General features: G+C 36.1%; 1 long non-coding RNA gene across 1 annotated transcript in view; it reads right to left on the bottom strand.

The window, feature by feature from the left end:
- Window positions 1–228: 228 nt before the first annotated feature.
- LOC125136430 (uncharacterized) overlaps window positions 229–17,638 on the bottom strand; it is a 117,796-nt gene continuing 100,386 nt past the window's right edge. The window contains exon 2 of the long non-coding RNA XR_007137186.1: window positions 229–486. This is a non-coding gene — a long non-coding RNA (uncharacterized LOC125136430). The remainder of the gene's footprint in view (window positions 487–17,638) is intronic.

Raw genomic sequence — 17,638 nt, 5'->3', positions numbered from 1 at the left:
AGTTCCGTTAACCTGGTTGTAGGATTGTGAGATCCAAAGTGTATGTAAAATGCAAACTATTACATTAAGAATGGATAAGCAATGAGGTCCTACTGCATAGCACAGGGAGCTATATCCAACCTCTTGGGGTAGAATATGATGGAAGATAAAATGAAAAAAAAATGTATATATGTATATGATTGAGTCACTTTGCTGTTCAGCAGAAATTGGCACACCATTGGCACACCATTGTAAATCAAATATACTTTAATAAAGAAAACAAAATGCATGTAAAAGGTCAAGGGATGTCACAGCACTAGACTGTGACATCCTCTCTTCTTCCTCTTCCAATTGCCTTGTTGGAAGTTAGGTTCAAGGTCTGTGTCTTACTCATCCAAGCCTACTTGATGTTGAGTCTTGAACCATGATGAAGTCCTTATATTTTCAACAACAATAGAATTGGTCTTTTGGGATGAAAACTGGAGCGCTATTTTATCTGGAGAATGTCTATAAAACACAAAAAGTTGCAATAAGATACATCACTAAATCCCATAAAGGCTATTATCTGAAGCAGCATCCAATAAACATTTGACCGGGATCCACTTATACAGAGCCAGAGTATAAGTGAAGATATGTTGCCTCTCCTCAACATATCTACACTTTCTTTTTGAAAAAAATAAGCTGCTGACAAGTAGCTGAAAAGAAAAAAATTTCTTGTGACACATGAACAACATTGCATATTATTTACTTTATAAAATAAACAGTTCTGTAGTGTTATGTTAGATGACAAGGTTCATAAATTTACCTAGGCATCGGACTTGACCTCATATAAAAGTTATTTAAAAAGTACACTTTTTTTTTTGGCACGATAGCCCCACAAAAATATAGACTTGTAAGCATACTGGGTGTTGACAAGTAGTATATCTTCCCGGATATAGAAGCAAATGTAAAGATAAGAGTGGGGAGTGTCTACAGTGCCTACTGTCTTAAAGTCCAGTTATTGGAAAAGTAGTGATCAAAAGTAGTGATGGTTGAATTTTTTTTTTTTTTGCTTTTTGCTTTTTTTTTTCCGATGGATATGGAGGTTCCCAGGCTAGGGGTTGAGTTGGAGTTGCAGCTGTTAGCCTTCGCCATAGCAATAGCAACACAGAATCCAAGCCACATCTGCAGATTACACCAGCTCAGGGCAACACCGGATCCTTAACCTACTGAGCAAGGCCAGGGATTGAACCTGTGTCCTCATGGATGCTAGTCAGATTTATTAACCACTGAGCCACAACAGGAACTCCTCAAATATTTATCAGTACACAATGCAGTGTTCTCTATGTCACTCTTAATAAGCAAAATTAATAGTGATGAAACTAAAGGAAGATTATTTTTAAATAAAAGGGAAATAATAATGATTTAGTATGTTCAACTCCACACATTGCTAAGTGTATATTGATAGGAAACATTCTTATTGAAAATTTTCAATTTTTAAAACTTTATAGACACACCTACATTATAGGAACTTTATGTTGTGCAGCAGACTGATTTGATAGTAAAATAGTAATTGTTGCTGCTGTTAAACTGCATTGATGTGCATGGTGAGACACAAAATGCTTCCTTTCTTTGTATCCCTTTTTAAGTAACTGTGATATCCTCTCATTTTTCTTTGAAATACTTTAATACTTTGGACAAAATTACATATTAAATTCATTATATACTATTCTGTTATTGCCTATGCAGCTAATTGTCAGGTAAAAGTTTTAAAAAGTAAAATATGCAAAAATTCTAACGATTACATTTTTAGTTATTAGGCAAATATCTTTGGTATATTTTTTGCTCTATTCATTTGGTTTGCTTCATTTTCAATTAAACGTGTAATTTAAGAATTATTTTTGAGGGTCCGTGGTGGCGCAGCAGAAATGAATCTGACTAGGAACCATGAGGTTGCAGGTTCGATCCCTGGCCTCGCTCCATGGGTTAAGGATCCGGGGTTGCTGTGAACTGTGGTGTAGGTCGCAGACGTAGCTCAGATCCCGCAGACGTGGCTCTGGCGCAGGCCGGCAGCAACAGCTCTGATTAGACCCCTAGCCTGGGAACTTCCATGTGCCGCAGGTGTGGCCCTATAAAGACAAAAGACCAAAAAAAAAAAAGAAAAAAAGAAAAAAAGAGAATTATTTACATATTGTTTATATAAATACTTTAAAAAACAAAACTGTTTGATTAAGTTAGTCAAAACACAAATTTGACATTTCTAACTACAAACTCACAGCATTGTGTTCAGATGTTCTCAGTTCCATTACAGTTCCATTTGGCTTTTAAAAACAAAGAGAATTCGCATCCGATAAACAAGTGGTGAAAACTGCAACCAGACATATTCAACTTGTATGTTTGGACTCTATAATCCAAATAGGCAATATATGAATTAATACATTAATATAGTTTAACACCATAAATATTTGTTGAATTGCATAGAAATCCATTCCTGAGATGCTGCTACTAGCACTCATTCTATTGTAGAAATATATTCTGATATTTTCATTTGTTTTCATAATTTAATTGACGTTCTCCATTTTAAAAAGAATTTTATACATTTTAAGTAGGAAATATTTGAAGACAATATCATATTCTTGTCTTTTTTTCATTACAGAAATGCCTAGCCCCTTGTATTCAGAATAAATCCTTGTGTTAGCTAAGTTTTCTGGGTCTAGAGTACCTTTGTACTCTGTGGCTCCTTATCCTGTGAGACCAGGGAACGAAATGTTTTCTGAACATGGACGGGATTGCAGCCTGCCTAGTGTGATTGAGACTTTATCAGGAAGTTCAGCTCAAATCCGTCCCACTGAGAGTGGACACTTCTGGAGGTTTCTGTAAATGAACCAAAATGTCTCTCCAAAAAAACCTGCAGGCTTTGCTCTTTAGAAGTCCCTGCTTGGAGTCCTCACTGAAAATCCTGGCAGTTTCATTTACAGTATTTACTAACAGACATCAAAAATAGAAGAAGTGGATTAACATATTATCACTCCTATTTCAACTCTTACACTCTCGCCACTGTTGATTTTATAATTTACAGTGAATAAGATCTAGACCCTAGACTTGGATTTGAAGAGTCTGTCATGGCAGAATCATACTTGTTTTAACTTTATCTGCCCTCCCTTTTTTTTTTTTTTTTTTTTGACTGCACCTGCAGCATGCAGAAGTTCCCAGGCTAGGTATTGAACTTGTGCCGTAGCAGTGAGCTGAGCCACAGTAGAGACAATGCTGGATCCTTAACCTGCTAGACCACCAGGGAACTCCCCTATCTGCTCTGTCTTGATGTTTTTTTGTTTGTTTGTTTTGAAACGAAGTTATAAGAGATAAGAATAAATAATAGTGGGAGAGGGCATGATTATTTTTTTCCCACTGACATTTACTTTCTGTCATTTTTAGTCATTTATTAAATAAGCACAGTTTAGGTACTCTGGATATATCAGTAAACAGTTGCCTTCATAGAACTTCCTTTCCAAAGGGGCATGACAGACAAAATATATCGTATATACATAAGTAAATTAAATAATTTGCTGTATGGTGATGACCCTGTAGGAAAAGAGAAAATAGAACAAAATAAAGGACAACAGGAGTGTTGGGCAGGTGAAGAAAGAATAGGTTACACTATTAAGTAAAACGATCAGAGCAAGGGTTAAAAATAATTTAACGGAGATAAGGAAATTTGCTAAGCAAATAACAGGCAGAAGTGGGTCTTAGGATAAGAGAGTAGCAAGTTCAAAATCCCAAGGTTAAATCTGTACTTAACTTTCATTAACTTCCACTAATTTACAACGTAAGCATTCACTGTCCACCTTAGCGATTGCAGTTCTGTAAAACTGACTTCAGGAAAAAGAGGGACACTGTACAAATAGAGGATACAATATTTAATTTCAGATAGAATAAAAACTAAAGTAAAATGGACAAGGCAGTGTGGCACTGAGGAAATCATCTCGAATATCACTGTTCATTGCTCTATCCACACGTTCCAAAGACATTTCTTGGTACCTGGAAGTACTTAATAAATACTTGTCACATTAAATATTAAATGATTTGTTATGTAAGATCCTTCATGATCTGGCCCAGACCCCAATTTTATTTATTCTATCAAATGCCTGGATCTCAAAGTAATTTTTTTTGTCTTTTTTGTCTTTTTTTTTGTTGTTGTTGCTATTTCTTGGGCCGCTCCCGCGGCATATGGAGGTTCCCAGGCTAGGGGTTGAATCGGAGCTGTAGCCACCGGCCTACGCCAGAGCCACAGCAACGCGGGATCCGAGCCGCGTCTGCAACCTACACCACAGCTCACGGCAACGCCAGATAGTTAACCCACTGAGCAAGGGCAGGGACCAAACCCGCAACCTCATGGTTCCTAGTCGGATTCGTTAACCACTGCGCCACGACAGGAACTCCTCAAAGTAATTTTTTCACAGTTGCCCTCATGTGCCTCCTTAGGTGGAAAATTTAAACTTCTACCTTCTTTTTTTCTTCTGTAAGATAGAGATCATAATAATAACATGTATGTCAAAGAGTTCCCATAAAGTTTAAATAATTTGCTACATTGAAGGTAATTGAACTGTTCCTGGCACATAATTAATGTGACATAAGCTTTGACTTTCATTACTCTGTGTTTTCTCTTTGTGGAACTTATAGACAAATCATATAAGTATTTGAAGTGGTGTTCCCAGCTCCTTTATTAGGTCATGGTTTACAATTTGAGGGCAGGTTCTAGATCAGGATTTCATCATATTCAACTATGTATTCAATGCAGTATCTTGAAAATAATAGAGATTCAATACAGTAAGAAGGCTTATGGTTTCTATGTATACCTCAATCAGAACACCCACTGAAATATCAGTCCACTGGAGCCTCTTGTGTAATAAGGTCCTGATTATCCACTCATTCATTCAACAAAGGTGCAGGCCGTGTGAATTACAAAGACAATGATTAATGCAGAGGGTGATGGGACTGAATCAAAGGAGTCCTATGTAACCCATCTTACTACATTCAAAATAAGCACTCCCAAACTCTGTTTGCCATATTCATTAGTAGAATGCCTTCATTGTGTTATTCTACAGTGTTGTAAGCCTGTATTTGAAATTTTAAAATGTCTTATCCCACCCCCTTGCTATGATTAACTTGGCTAATATATAATCAGTCCTGGTGAAGAAAGCACAAGAAATTGTGTGGTAAAAGGGTTGAGTATCCAAAATACAGGGATTCTGTTGGCCGCATTCCATCTTAAAACAGAGCTCTACTGGGGAAAAGCAGGGGTACCCTCCCCTCCCGTGTTTTTAGTGTCAGTCTAGTTCTTGTAAAACCATCTCTGCTGTGGAAATCTGAGGGCAGAACAATTCTCCCACAAAAGAAAGACCTATAGTTGGAAAGGACTTCTTTCCTAACCCTACGTAGCAAGACACCAACAATCACAAAATCTAATACTTGGTGAAAAACATTGGGTTTGTGACTGTAATCAATCAATCGATGATGATTTATGGAAAACTCACTGCACATTCAGGCTTATAGATGTTCACTGGAACAGAAAAAAAAAATTGTATTTTTTTTTTCCTTATAGGGATGCCACATTTCATTTTAAAATATAATACGAGGCAGCTCATGAGAGAACCAGTTTTACATAAATGAGGAAATGAGAACAAAAATAAAATAAAGCTAAAACAGTAGGTAAGAATAATAAAATTACATGCATTATAATTCTGGCCAGATGCTAGTAATGGACTATTAATTTGATTTTCTAGCAGCCAGAAGAAAGAACAAACAGCCAGAGAGAAGACAACTTAGAAATGTCATGGTAGCCATGCTTTTGAAGACAAAATTTAAAGAAAACCCATTGAAAATAAGTGTGTTATTCATTTCTGTAGTCCGTGTACCAAAACAGTGCGTTTATTAACTACAAACAGGCATTCTATAAATACATATTGAATTAGCAGGGGGTTTATTTTTAAATTTAACATTAAATTGCATGCATTACACCGTTAAAGAAATAACCTACATGAGAAGATGAAATAGGATAAAATCAAAACTGTCTCCAAGAATCCATTATATTTGTACTGTTGCTTCCTTCAGAAAACTCAAATGCACTTAAATGAGATGGGATTGACAAAATAGGACCCACTGAATTTTAGAGGCTTCAAGTTCTGAAAGAAATACTTCACTTCAAACGCAAGAAGAGTCTTTACCTGTCTTATAACCAGTATTTTAAAGTAAATAACTATTTTTTTTTCTAAGAGAGGAACTCTGCCCCTCCATTTCTTTTAAGACATTTCACGATCAATTTAAAGTTGCATGAACGCTAATGAAGAGCCAAGGATAAATCTAATTAAATTTTGTGCCAGTGTAGCTTTCTAATAACTGCCTTTAATTTGAAAATTAAAAAAAGAAAAACTCTTTCTTTCTCTCTCTGATGAACCAAACTGCCCACAGTAACAATCTTCAAATACTCAATATCATGGATAACTGAATTTTCTATAGCTTAGCATCCACTCTCCTTTTATCCTGGAGAGCATTGGATGTGTATATCCTGCTGGCTTAATAATTCATGTTAAAACTCAGAAAGGGATTCAGAAATGGCCACAATCACACTACCCCAACATAGGTAAGGTTAGAAAAACTCACCATCCAGATCCCTTGCCAATGAGCCTCTGATAGGGGACCTTTCAGTCTAAATAGGGTTCATTGAGCATTGCTGTGTTATTTAAAACTTTCTCTTGTGGATGGCTATAGGAATGCTGCCAGCTGGAATGCATTATAAAGGTTAACATAAAAAGCGTCCAGAGACAGGGAAAGAGGCCTCCTGCCTCACCTTTTTCTCTGCTTTCCCTGACCAAACAGCTGAGAATGTTGATCTTCTGAAAAAAAGATCTGATCAAGACCTATTCACTAAAATTGATAAAATGCTCCATTACCTCAGGATCAAAGAGAAGTCAAGAAAAAATTACACCTAAGGGGACCTGGAGAGCCCATTGAAACCCATCAACAGGCAGGCAAGTGACAGACCAGGAAGCAATTGTAGAGCCATCAACCTAACTGCCTGTGAAATCTACCCTGGATCCATGCTCTGCCACCCGGAGAATATCATCTCTAGATGAGAGCACCTGGGACCTGTCAGTCATCCAAGCCCAGAGAATTAAGACTTATATTATAATTGTCTACATTTCATAGCCTCAGTTGTCAATGAACTGGAAAAATACTAGACTAGAAAACAATCCACGTTTTAAAGGACTCCAGAAAATAAAAAAAAAAAAATGATGTGATTTCTTACGGTTGTTGAGATAGACATGCAGAATAAGTTGTATTGATACTTACTAACAATAACGTATTGTATTTTTACTGGTAACTCCTAAAATACTATCCAAATCATGACCCTCGATATGGCTAGATAACTATACCATAGGGACATTTTCATAGGACATATCTACAAATGATTTTTAACATCTTTTCTCTGGTTTAACAACATATTTTTTCTTAAATCACAAACCAAATCTTGAATGATTCTTTAAAAAGTTACATGATTTATTGATAAAGACTTAAGTCCATTAGCAAGACAGTTCATTTTGTTTGATTGGTATTAAGGTTCTCCACTAGAGTTTATTAATTTCCTTTAAAGGCTCTCCTTTTTAGGACCTTTCTTCTGATAGTGATATTAACATTAAACCCTAGTGACCAATCTTGAAAAGACCACGTTATTATTAAATTAACAGGTTCACCAAACCTTCTTTTGATAAAAATGAAAGCTAACCCCAGACTATTTAGAGGACCAAACAACTAAGGTTTGAGTATGATAGCACATGGCTGGTTTGGAGCCATGGATTTAAAGTTGCCCTTTATTGTTAAAGTGACTGTTAGAAACATCTGTGAATGTATTTGATGAGCGATGAATCATAGCTTATAATTTCATAGCACTTTATAACTTAGAAAGTGTTTTCACACACGCCATACTATTGGACCCTCGTAATAACTCTATGAAACAGATAATCACAATGTTATTTTCTTGCTATTGTGGCGTTTTCTTTATATGCTAACTCTAGCTCATGAAAATCAGAGATAGTAACTATTCCTTAGTACAACTGCCTTCCTAGTCAGTGGTAAACCAGGAATTGTGTCAGGGTCTTCATGCTCTGAGGCCTCTGTTCTTTACACTCTATCCATCAGACCTTACCAAGAAAAACAGATTTTCTGCTGTTGTCAAAATGTAGGCAATTGTCTGTTTGCCTGGTGGGTTCCTATAGCATCATCATCTAAAGCTCACCTATTACTACTGTTTACAAGATTTATATAGCTATGGAAAATATTTTAAATTATAGTTTGGTCAACCTTACCATGTTGAAAAATCTGCCTACATCTCAACCTCATGAAAACTGAACATGTTATTTCAAGATGAGTGAAAGTGTTTGGTATCTATTATGGATTTTTATCCCCAATTCTCTATTTGCTCAGGAGAAAAACAATCAAGTATCATATATGTGTCATATTTTTCCAATAGTGTGCAATCTAATCCTGTTAATGATAAGTATGTGCTCATTAAATCAACTTAAAGTGCATTTTTGCCACAAGTGAAAATTTTTCTTGAGGAGATGTCATCTTTCTTCTTTGTGTATTAGCCAAAATTTGGTATTAGTGGTTTGCCATTGATTTTTCTTTATCTTCCTTTTAGATACAACCATCTCCCTTACAGGGCCTATAATACTCTGCCTTTGCCAAAATTCCAGAACAATTATGCTACTGGTGTTCCAAAAACACTATTAAATTCCTCTAGTTTAGCCAGCTAACATTTCCTGACTCAAATCACACCCAAACAGACTTGACTATCCTGTACTTCACTTCCTTAAATCCTGTTGTCATCATGCTGCTACGCTTTTATCCTCAACCTAGAGCAGAATTTCTTAAACAATATTTCTACATTTGCACTTTCCCTATCTATTACTTTCCTATTAAGTCATATTTACCATGTTTTTCTGGTTGGTATTATAAAAGGATCTGTTGGCTTGTTATACTAGCCATCAATTTTATATAGAAAAATATCAGCTGCTAAATTTTATCTCTTCCTACTAAAAATACTCACTTTGCATTTTTTGCAAATAATACATTTTATGTAACTTAACTTTAGAATTTTGTTTTTTTTTCTTTTAAAGGTTTTATTGAAGTATAGTTGAATTACACTGCTGTGATAATTTCTGCTGTACACCAAAATGATTCAGGATCTATGTTCATGTCCATTATTTTTCAGATTTTTTTTTTCCCCATAAAAGCTATCAGAGAATATTGGGTGGAGTTCCCTGTGCTATACAGCAGGTCCCCATTGACCTTCCATTCCATATTCAGTAGTGTGCATATGCCAATCCCAAATCCCAATCCATTCCTCCCCTCATCCTATACCCTTTAGTAACTGTTTGTTTTTGAAGTCTGTAAGTCTGTTTGTTTTGTATATAAGTTCATTTGTATCAGTTGTTTAGATTTCATGTATAAGTGATATCATATTGTATTTATCTTTCTCTTTCTGATTACTCCATTTAGTATGAGAAACTCTAGTTTCATCCATATTGCTGCAAATGACATTATTTCATTATTCTTTATGGCTGAGTAATATTCCACTGTATATATGTATCACATCTTCTTTATCCATTCCTCTGTTGATGGACATTTAGGTTGCTTTCAAGTCTTGGCTGTTATAAATAGTTCTGAAGTGAACATTTGGGTGGGTGTATCTTTTCAAATTATGGTTTTATCCAAATAGATGCCCAGGAGTGGGATTGCTGGATCATATGATAGTTCTATTTTTTTCATTTTTTGAGGAATCTCTACTGTTTTCCATAGAGGTTGTACCAATTTACATTCCCACCAGGAGTGTAGGAGGGTTCCTTTCTCCATACCTTCTCCAGAATTTATTGTTGGTAGACTTTTTGATGATGACCATTCTGACTGGTGTGAAGTAATACCTCATTCTAGTTTTGATTTGCATTTCTCTAATAATTCACGTTGAGCATCTTTTCATGTGCCTGTTGGTCATCTGTATGTGTTCTTTGGAGAAATGTCTGTTTATTTATTTATTTTTAGTACTAAAAGCCTCATTTATTACAGTGGTTTTACAATGAATAAGAAATGTCACTTTAGAGCTTCTGCCCATTTTTAAAATATTTATTTATTTTAATTTTAAATGATTCTTATTTTTTTCCATTATAGCTGTTTTATAGTGTTCTGTCAATTTTCTACTATATAGCAAGGTGACCCAGTCACACATACATATATACTTATGCCCATTTTTTAATTGCTTTTTTTTGATATTGATCTGCATGAGTTGTTTGTATATTTTGGAGATTAATCCCTTGTCAATAACTTCATTTGAAAATATTTTTTCCTATTCTGTAAATTGTCTTTTCATTTTGCTTATGGTTTCCTTTGCTATGCAAAATTTTGTAAGTTTGTCTCATTTTTTTAATTTTTGTTTTTTTATTTTCATTACTCCATGAGGTAGAACCAAAAAGATATTGCTGTGATTTATGTCAAAGAGAGCTCTATGTTTTCATACAGTGGTTTTATAGTATATGGTCTTATATTTTGGTCTTTTATCCATTTTGAGTTTATTTTTGTGTATGGTGTTAGAGAATGTTCTAATTTCATTATTTAACATGTAGCTGTCTAGTTTTCCCTGCACCACTTATTGAAGAGACAGTCTTTTCTCCATTGTATATTCTTGCCTCCTTTGTCAAAAATTAATTGACCATAGGTGTGTGGGTTTATTTCTGGGCTTTCTATCCTGTTCCATTGATCTGTTCTTCTCTTTTTGTGCCATCCCATACTGTCTTGATGACTGCAGCTTTGTAGTATAGTCTGTAGATAGGGAGTCTGATTTCTCCAGCTCCATTTTTTCTTTCTCAGGATTGTGTTGGCTATTCAGGTATTTTGTGTGTCCATACAAATTTTTAAAAATTTTGTTCTTGTTCTGTGATACATGCCATCGGTTATTTGATAGGGTTTGCATTGCATCTTTAGATTGCCTGGGGTTGTATGGTAATTTTTACAACATTGACTTTTCTAATCCAAGAACATGGTATATCTTTTCTTCTGTTTGTATCATATTTGATGTCTTTTAAGGTCTTATTATTTTCAGAGTACAGGCCTTTTGTCTCTTTAGGTAGGTTTATTCCTAAGCACTTCATTCTTGATGCAATGGTGAATGGGATTGTTTCCTTAATTTTTCTTTCCAACCTTTCACTGTTACTATGTAGAAATAAGAGAGATTTCTATGCATTAATTTTGTATCCTGCAACAACTACCAAATTCATTGATGAGCTCTAGTAGTTTTTTTTTTTTTTTAATAGCATCTTTAGGGTTTTCTATGTATCATATCGTGTTATCTGTGAACAGCAACAATTTTACTTCTTTTTTTCCAATTTTGTTTCCATTTATTTCTTTTTCTCCTATGATTGCATTAGCTAGGACTACTGCAAAACTATGGATTCCTAAACTATGTTGAATAAAACTGGTGAGAGTGGTCATCCTTATCTTGTATTTGATCTTAGAGGAAATTCTTTCAGCTTTCAATTTCAGAAGTTTAAGTGTTACAGAATATAAAGTGACAATGGGAGAGAGGATTTTGTTTTTCCAGACTCAAATACTTAGATGTTCTGGTTTAGAAAGAGAGTAGTCCAGGTGCTTAAATAGAAACATATTTGAAACATGGATGAATCCAGTGACACCCAGAATGGCTTCCAGTGATGATGTGGTTCAGTCAGGGATGGATGCCATATTTCAGCCAAGCAGTTTAGTCCCAGTTCACATGGTTTAAACAGTAAGGTTTTAAAATGAAACCTAGATAGATTTTTTTCCTCCAGAGCTAGAGAACCGTCAAGAGTTTATATTAAGGCAAAAACCTTATAGGAAAGGTGATTCTTCATATGAGTTGTAATTGATGAGAATAAAAGTGATATTAGAAGGGATCCCTCGAGACAGGCTGTATTCCTACCCAATGCAAACATCCCTTAATCAATATTGCTCTCAGGTGGCATCTAGCCTCTGTTTTATTTCACCACAATCGGAAACTCTCTGCTTCATTACCGAACAATTCCTGTTGAGGCTCCTTGGACCTCTGTATTCTTCTTAATCTGTAATCCTACTTCTGTCAAATGGAGTAACAGATAATTAACCGATTCCATCTTCCACCAAAAACCTCTTTAAAGTGGACAGAGGTAGTGGTTTCAGCCCCCAACCCCATTCTCTCACCCTGTATCCTTTTTCCTTTGTGAAATATGGTTTAGTTTTCTTCAAAGTATAAATGCTCTTTGGGTATCCTGAAATAGTCAAAGGAATTCAAGTTAAAAATTCATTATTTAAAAGGAAGAAGAAAGTTGCGAAAGTAATGCAGAACTTTCTAGCAGGTGGGATTAAATGTGAGTTGCTGTGTTGGGGCAACTTTTATTGCTTTGTTAATACTTTTATTACTCCTTCAATCAGCGATAGCTGCTTTCTCAGTCTGCTTGTAAAGGTAGTCTCATACAATATGCTAATATTTTATAACTTCTCCCATACTAGGTATACCAGTAAAGCTTGATCAGCTATTTTGGGGTCAAAGGCATTTCTATTAAGAGAATAATGTTAGAATCTTGAAAATAATGTCTTCTTCCTTCTTTTTCCATAAAGCGTTGTTGGCTTTGTCCACACAGAACATTAAAAATACTCACTGAATCTCGAGAAGTACGCAAATCAGGCATATGTAATGTTGCTTGGGAGGGAGGAGGAAGGGAGAGAGGAGGGAAGGTTGAAAACGCTGAAACCCTACCCCTCCAAATAATAAATGAAGAACTTCCTCTCTTCCACAGAGCCATGGCTTTCTCTCACGCCCCATTTCCTTGCAGCTAATAAACCCTAATGAGATAGCAGTGCCTGTGCACTTCTGTGTTATACAGCTGTCCTTTCTCACTTTGACTCCTCCAGTGACTAATTTGTCACTCTCATTACAGGCACTCACTCCTTCCCTTCCTCCCCCTTTTCCTTTTGTCATTCACTCTCATTCCTGTGATCCCATTACTGGTTCCTCTCTCATTCCCGTCTCTCTCACCAGAGATAAAGAAAGCAGAACATTATCATTACCTGCGAGAAAACTGCTACATGAGTGACAGAAAAAAAAAAAAAAAACGGACAAGAGGATGTTATAATGCTTCCTGGGTTTGAAAAGTCAGTCCAACAAGTTAATAGCAGAAGTACAGCATGGAACCTATTGAACGATCATAATGGCATTCTAATTATAGGATATTCTGTTTTTCTTTCTCCCCCTGCTCTCCACAAAATTAACTGGTGGTGACTGTAACTGTAGTTGGTCTCACTAGTGATGTTTTCTTAGAGGTGCTCACTTTGGACATCTGTACTCAAATTCATCACAATCGTGCCAGACTCTTAGAGACTTCTGGCAGCTTTTTAAAAAGAAAAAAATTAAAATTAAAAGGCAGTGTGAGGTGAAACTTCTCCAACCAAAATCAGAAGAGTGACTTCTGGTCTCTTCTTTGAAATGCTTGGTAAAAAATTCAATATCGGCACATAACTTGCAACCAATTTTTTAAACTTCAAGGTTCAAAATATCAGGAAGTAGAATAGTGCTATCTAAATTTTAAAACTCATGAGTATTTTATTAGAAATTTAGTCCATCTGTTTATGATTCATTGACTCCTTGCTCATCAAAATAGTGTTTGTTGAGAGTGATAGTGGATTGAAGAAAACCTCAAAGTTGTTTTTAATTTTTTTTTTAAACCAGGAATTTAAGGGTTACCAAGAATAAAAACAACCTACGTTGCACAAATTCTTAGTTAGCCCCCAGCTAAAGCTTTGGAAAGTGTAACTCTGATCTAAGAATATCAGACCCGATGCGTTTGCTCAGACTTCTTTCCTTGAATGGTTGATGGAATTGTTTATGTGAACTAGGAAACCTTCCACTCCCTTCCATAACTATGACCCAAAAAGAGTAAAATGCTATTTCATCACTTGGACATTTCAAAGATGGAATTAGTTTCTGGCCTTTCTTAGTGGCCAAAATTTATTTTGTTCTCCCTTCAAAGAAAGCATTTGGCAGGAACTAATGTACAGAAAAGACAAAAAAAAAAAAAAAAGACAGACATTAAACACTACAAGATGTGAATTGAATGCTTAGAGGGTAATTTGCAGATCTTGCTGACAAGAGATACACAAGATAGTGGGAAACAGCAGAGAGGTTTAGATTAGCTGTATGAGGAAGGTGATGCCTGAGAGGGTGAAAGTAGAGGCTTTGCAAGCTTTTCCTTTCGTCTTTCCAAGAATGTGTTCAAATCGGTGGTTTTAGACAATGGTTCTCATAGTTTAGGGGTATCCTATTGTTTTTAATATGAGAACAAACATCTAAATCTTAATAAAAGTGAAGGAAGAAAATGCTTTGAATGAGACAGGAATAGGAGAATAAATTCATATTTAAAATAATACCACATTATCATTATAAAAGAATCAATGACAAATACACCAGCTCACTTTGTAACTTCATACTTTCATAGGCAGTGATTTCAAAGTCATCTATACTTTGAAAATTTGCTTCCTAATCTCAAATCAGCCCTACCTCCGTGGCAGTAGGAATTTCCGTCCCATTAAAGATCATTGGCCCATGAGAGTCTAGGGACTGTTGGACCCTGAGCCGGCTGCCCACCCTCTCTGATCTTAGCTACCCCTCTGCACTGTCCTGGGCAAGGCAGGGGCATGTAACTGCACAGATCCCCATCTCATTACAGGTAGTCTAAGACTCCATCATTCACGACAAGCTGGCCTTCATCCCACCCTCCACCTTTGTCTGACCTGGGGCATCCTCTCCTCTTCCCCACATACCAGCCTGTGACTGGACCCCACATGAGACCCTCAAATTCCTAATTTTCCAATGGACTCAGATTAGACAGAGTCTCCAACTTAGTCCTCTTGCAGTATTTCCCCTACCCTTGCCAACCTTGGGGTGGAGGTGGGTAGTAGGCTGCCTCCCCCAGACTCAGCTGCATTGACCGTGTTGAGACCCACATAGGGAACCAAGATGTAGCTGAGAGATGCCATTGTCCTGGGGGACACCAAGTGTCAGGAAATGTGTACCCTTGTTTCCCTACCCCCCAAGTAGTTAAGTCAGAGACAGTCAAGAGACAGTCATTCCAAAAGCAGTCATCTAACTTGGTCACCCTGAGAAAGGAGGCAGCCCCTGTTTCAATGAGACACAGCATCATCCAAACAACACACACAATGGGGTGGGGGTCATATGGCAGCAAGGACAAGGGGGAGACCCACACAGTCCACAGGGACCTCCCGTGGGAGGGGGCCTCCCCCACAGCAGGCCCCAGATTCCCCACATCTACCCTGGTGGGAAGGGCAGGATGACTCACCCCACCCAGGTGGGGAGGCAGACACCCTTCCAGGAATGAGACAACCAGGACCCGGGGGCCCACCTGCTTACACTCCACGGATTCGCTGGTCTGTAATGTCACAGCTCTCCTGCCCTCTGCCTCTGGCCCACTCACTATGTGACCCTGGGGAGAAATAACTCCCAACTCACCCTGGAGGAATTTATCTTGCACAGGCCACTGTGGCAACAGCTTTCCTCCTTCCTTCCCAGAAGAAAAAAAAAAAGAAAGAAAAAGAAAAAGATAATTGTCCTAGGTGGAACAGAATGCTTTAAAACAACATTGTTGAAACCTTGCTTTTCATATTGTTTTTCCCAAAAGCTGCAGTGATATTTGCATAACAAGAATTTGGGGTTGGGTTTTGTCCAAATTATCATCTTCGCTTGCTGACCTATATTATTAGCCATCTCAAATGAAAGATCTGACATCGAATCTTGCTGTCATAAAATCAAAATGTACATGATAATCAAGGGGAACACTTGTTTCTATTTACATAAGCTTTATGGAGATATAATTCACATACTATAAAAGTCCTGCTTGAAAGTTACATTTCAGTGTTTTTACTGTATTGGAAGTGTTGAGCAACAATAAACATAACATTTATCCCCCAAATGTCTCTATGCATTTACCGTTTTTGGACTTTTTGCATAATAGAAGTCATATAATATGAGGTCTTTTACAATCGGCATCTTTTGTTAGCCTGATGTTTTCAAGATTCATTCATGCTGTAGCTTGTATTAGTATTTCATTCCTTTCTATTGTTGAATCATATTCCATTGGATTAAATTATCACATTTTGCTTATTTTTCATTAGTTGATGGACAACTGGGTTGTTTCCACTCTTTGGCTTTTATGAATAGGGTTTCTATAAATATTTATATAAAAGTTTTGTACAGATATCTGTTTCCATGTCTCTTGAGTAGATATTTAGGAGTACAGTTGCTGGGTAATATGGTAACACTATGTTCAGTATTTTTGAGGAACTGCCAAACTATTTTCCAAAAAGATTGCATCACCTTATATTTCCGTCAGCAATATGAAGGTGCTGGTATCTCCACATCCATGCAGCACTTTTTGGTGTCCCAATTTTTTATTATAGCCATCCAAGTGGCTGTGAAGTGGTATCTTATTGTGGTTTTGATTTGCATTTCCCTTAATGACTAATAGTGTTAAGCATCTCTTCATGTGCTCATTGACATTTGTATGTACTATTTGGAGAAGAGTATTCAAATCCTTGTCTATTTAAACAAAATTGGATATTAGTCTTTTTATGGTAGAGTTGTGTAAGAGTTTTTTATATTTTGTAGATAATATTTTTTATACTTTGTTGATACCCCTTTACTGATAGAAGGTTTGCAAATAACTTTCTGCCATTTTGTGAGTTCTTTTCACTTATTTTATAGTGTTCTTTGGAACACAGGATTTTTTAATTTTAGTGAAGATGAAATTGCCTTTTTTTTCCTTTCATTGCATTTCTTCTTTTCATTTTTTTCCCTTTCATTGTGGTTTTGGTTCCATCAGGGAAACCATTGCTTAACTCAAGGTCATGAAGATTTACTCTTATGCTTACTTTTAAGAGTTATATACTTGTAACTCTTACATATAGAGCTTCGAACAATGTTACATATAGAGCTTTTGAATTGATTTTTGTCTATGGTGTGAGGTAAGGGTCCAACTTGATTCTTTTGCATGTGGATATCCAGTTGTACAGTACTATTTATTGCTAAGATAATGCTTTAGACATTCTTGTCTAAAATCAATTGACCAAAAATGTGAAGCTTCATCTCTGTACTCTCAATCCTATTCCATTAATCTGTATCTCTGTTTTTTTGACAGTATCATATTATCTTGAATACTATAGATTATAGATTTGTAGTGAGTTTAGAAATTGTGAAGTATGAGTCCTATAACTTTCTTTTTCTGTTCTTCTAAGATGGTGTTGACTATTCTAAATTCCTTGCACTTCTATGTAAATTTTAGGATCAACTTGTCAATTTCTGCAAAAAAGTCAGCGTGGATTTTGAGAGGGATTATTGTTGAATTTATAGATCATTTTTTAGACTATTACCATCCTAACAATATTAAATTTTCTAACTCATGAACACAGAATGCATATTTAACTAGGTCACCTTCAGTTTCTTCCAATGATGTTTTATAGTTTCCTGTTTATGTCCTGTATTTATTATGTTAGGTTTATTCCTAAGAATTTTATTATTTTTGATGCTATTGTAAGTATGTTGTTTTGT

The sequence above is a fragment of the Phacochoerus africanus genome, chromosome 9 (assembly GCF_016906955.1).
Source record: "Phacochoerus africanus isolate WHEZ1 chromosome 9, ROS_Pafr_v1, whole genome shotgun sequence".
NCBI classification, from domain to species: domain Eukaryota; kingdom Metazoa; phylum Chordata; class Mammalia; order Artiodactyla; family Suidae; genus Phacochoerus; species Phacochoerus africanus.
This window is presented reverse-complemented; position numbering and strand designations above follow the sequence as displayed.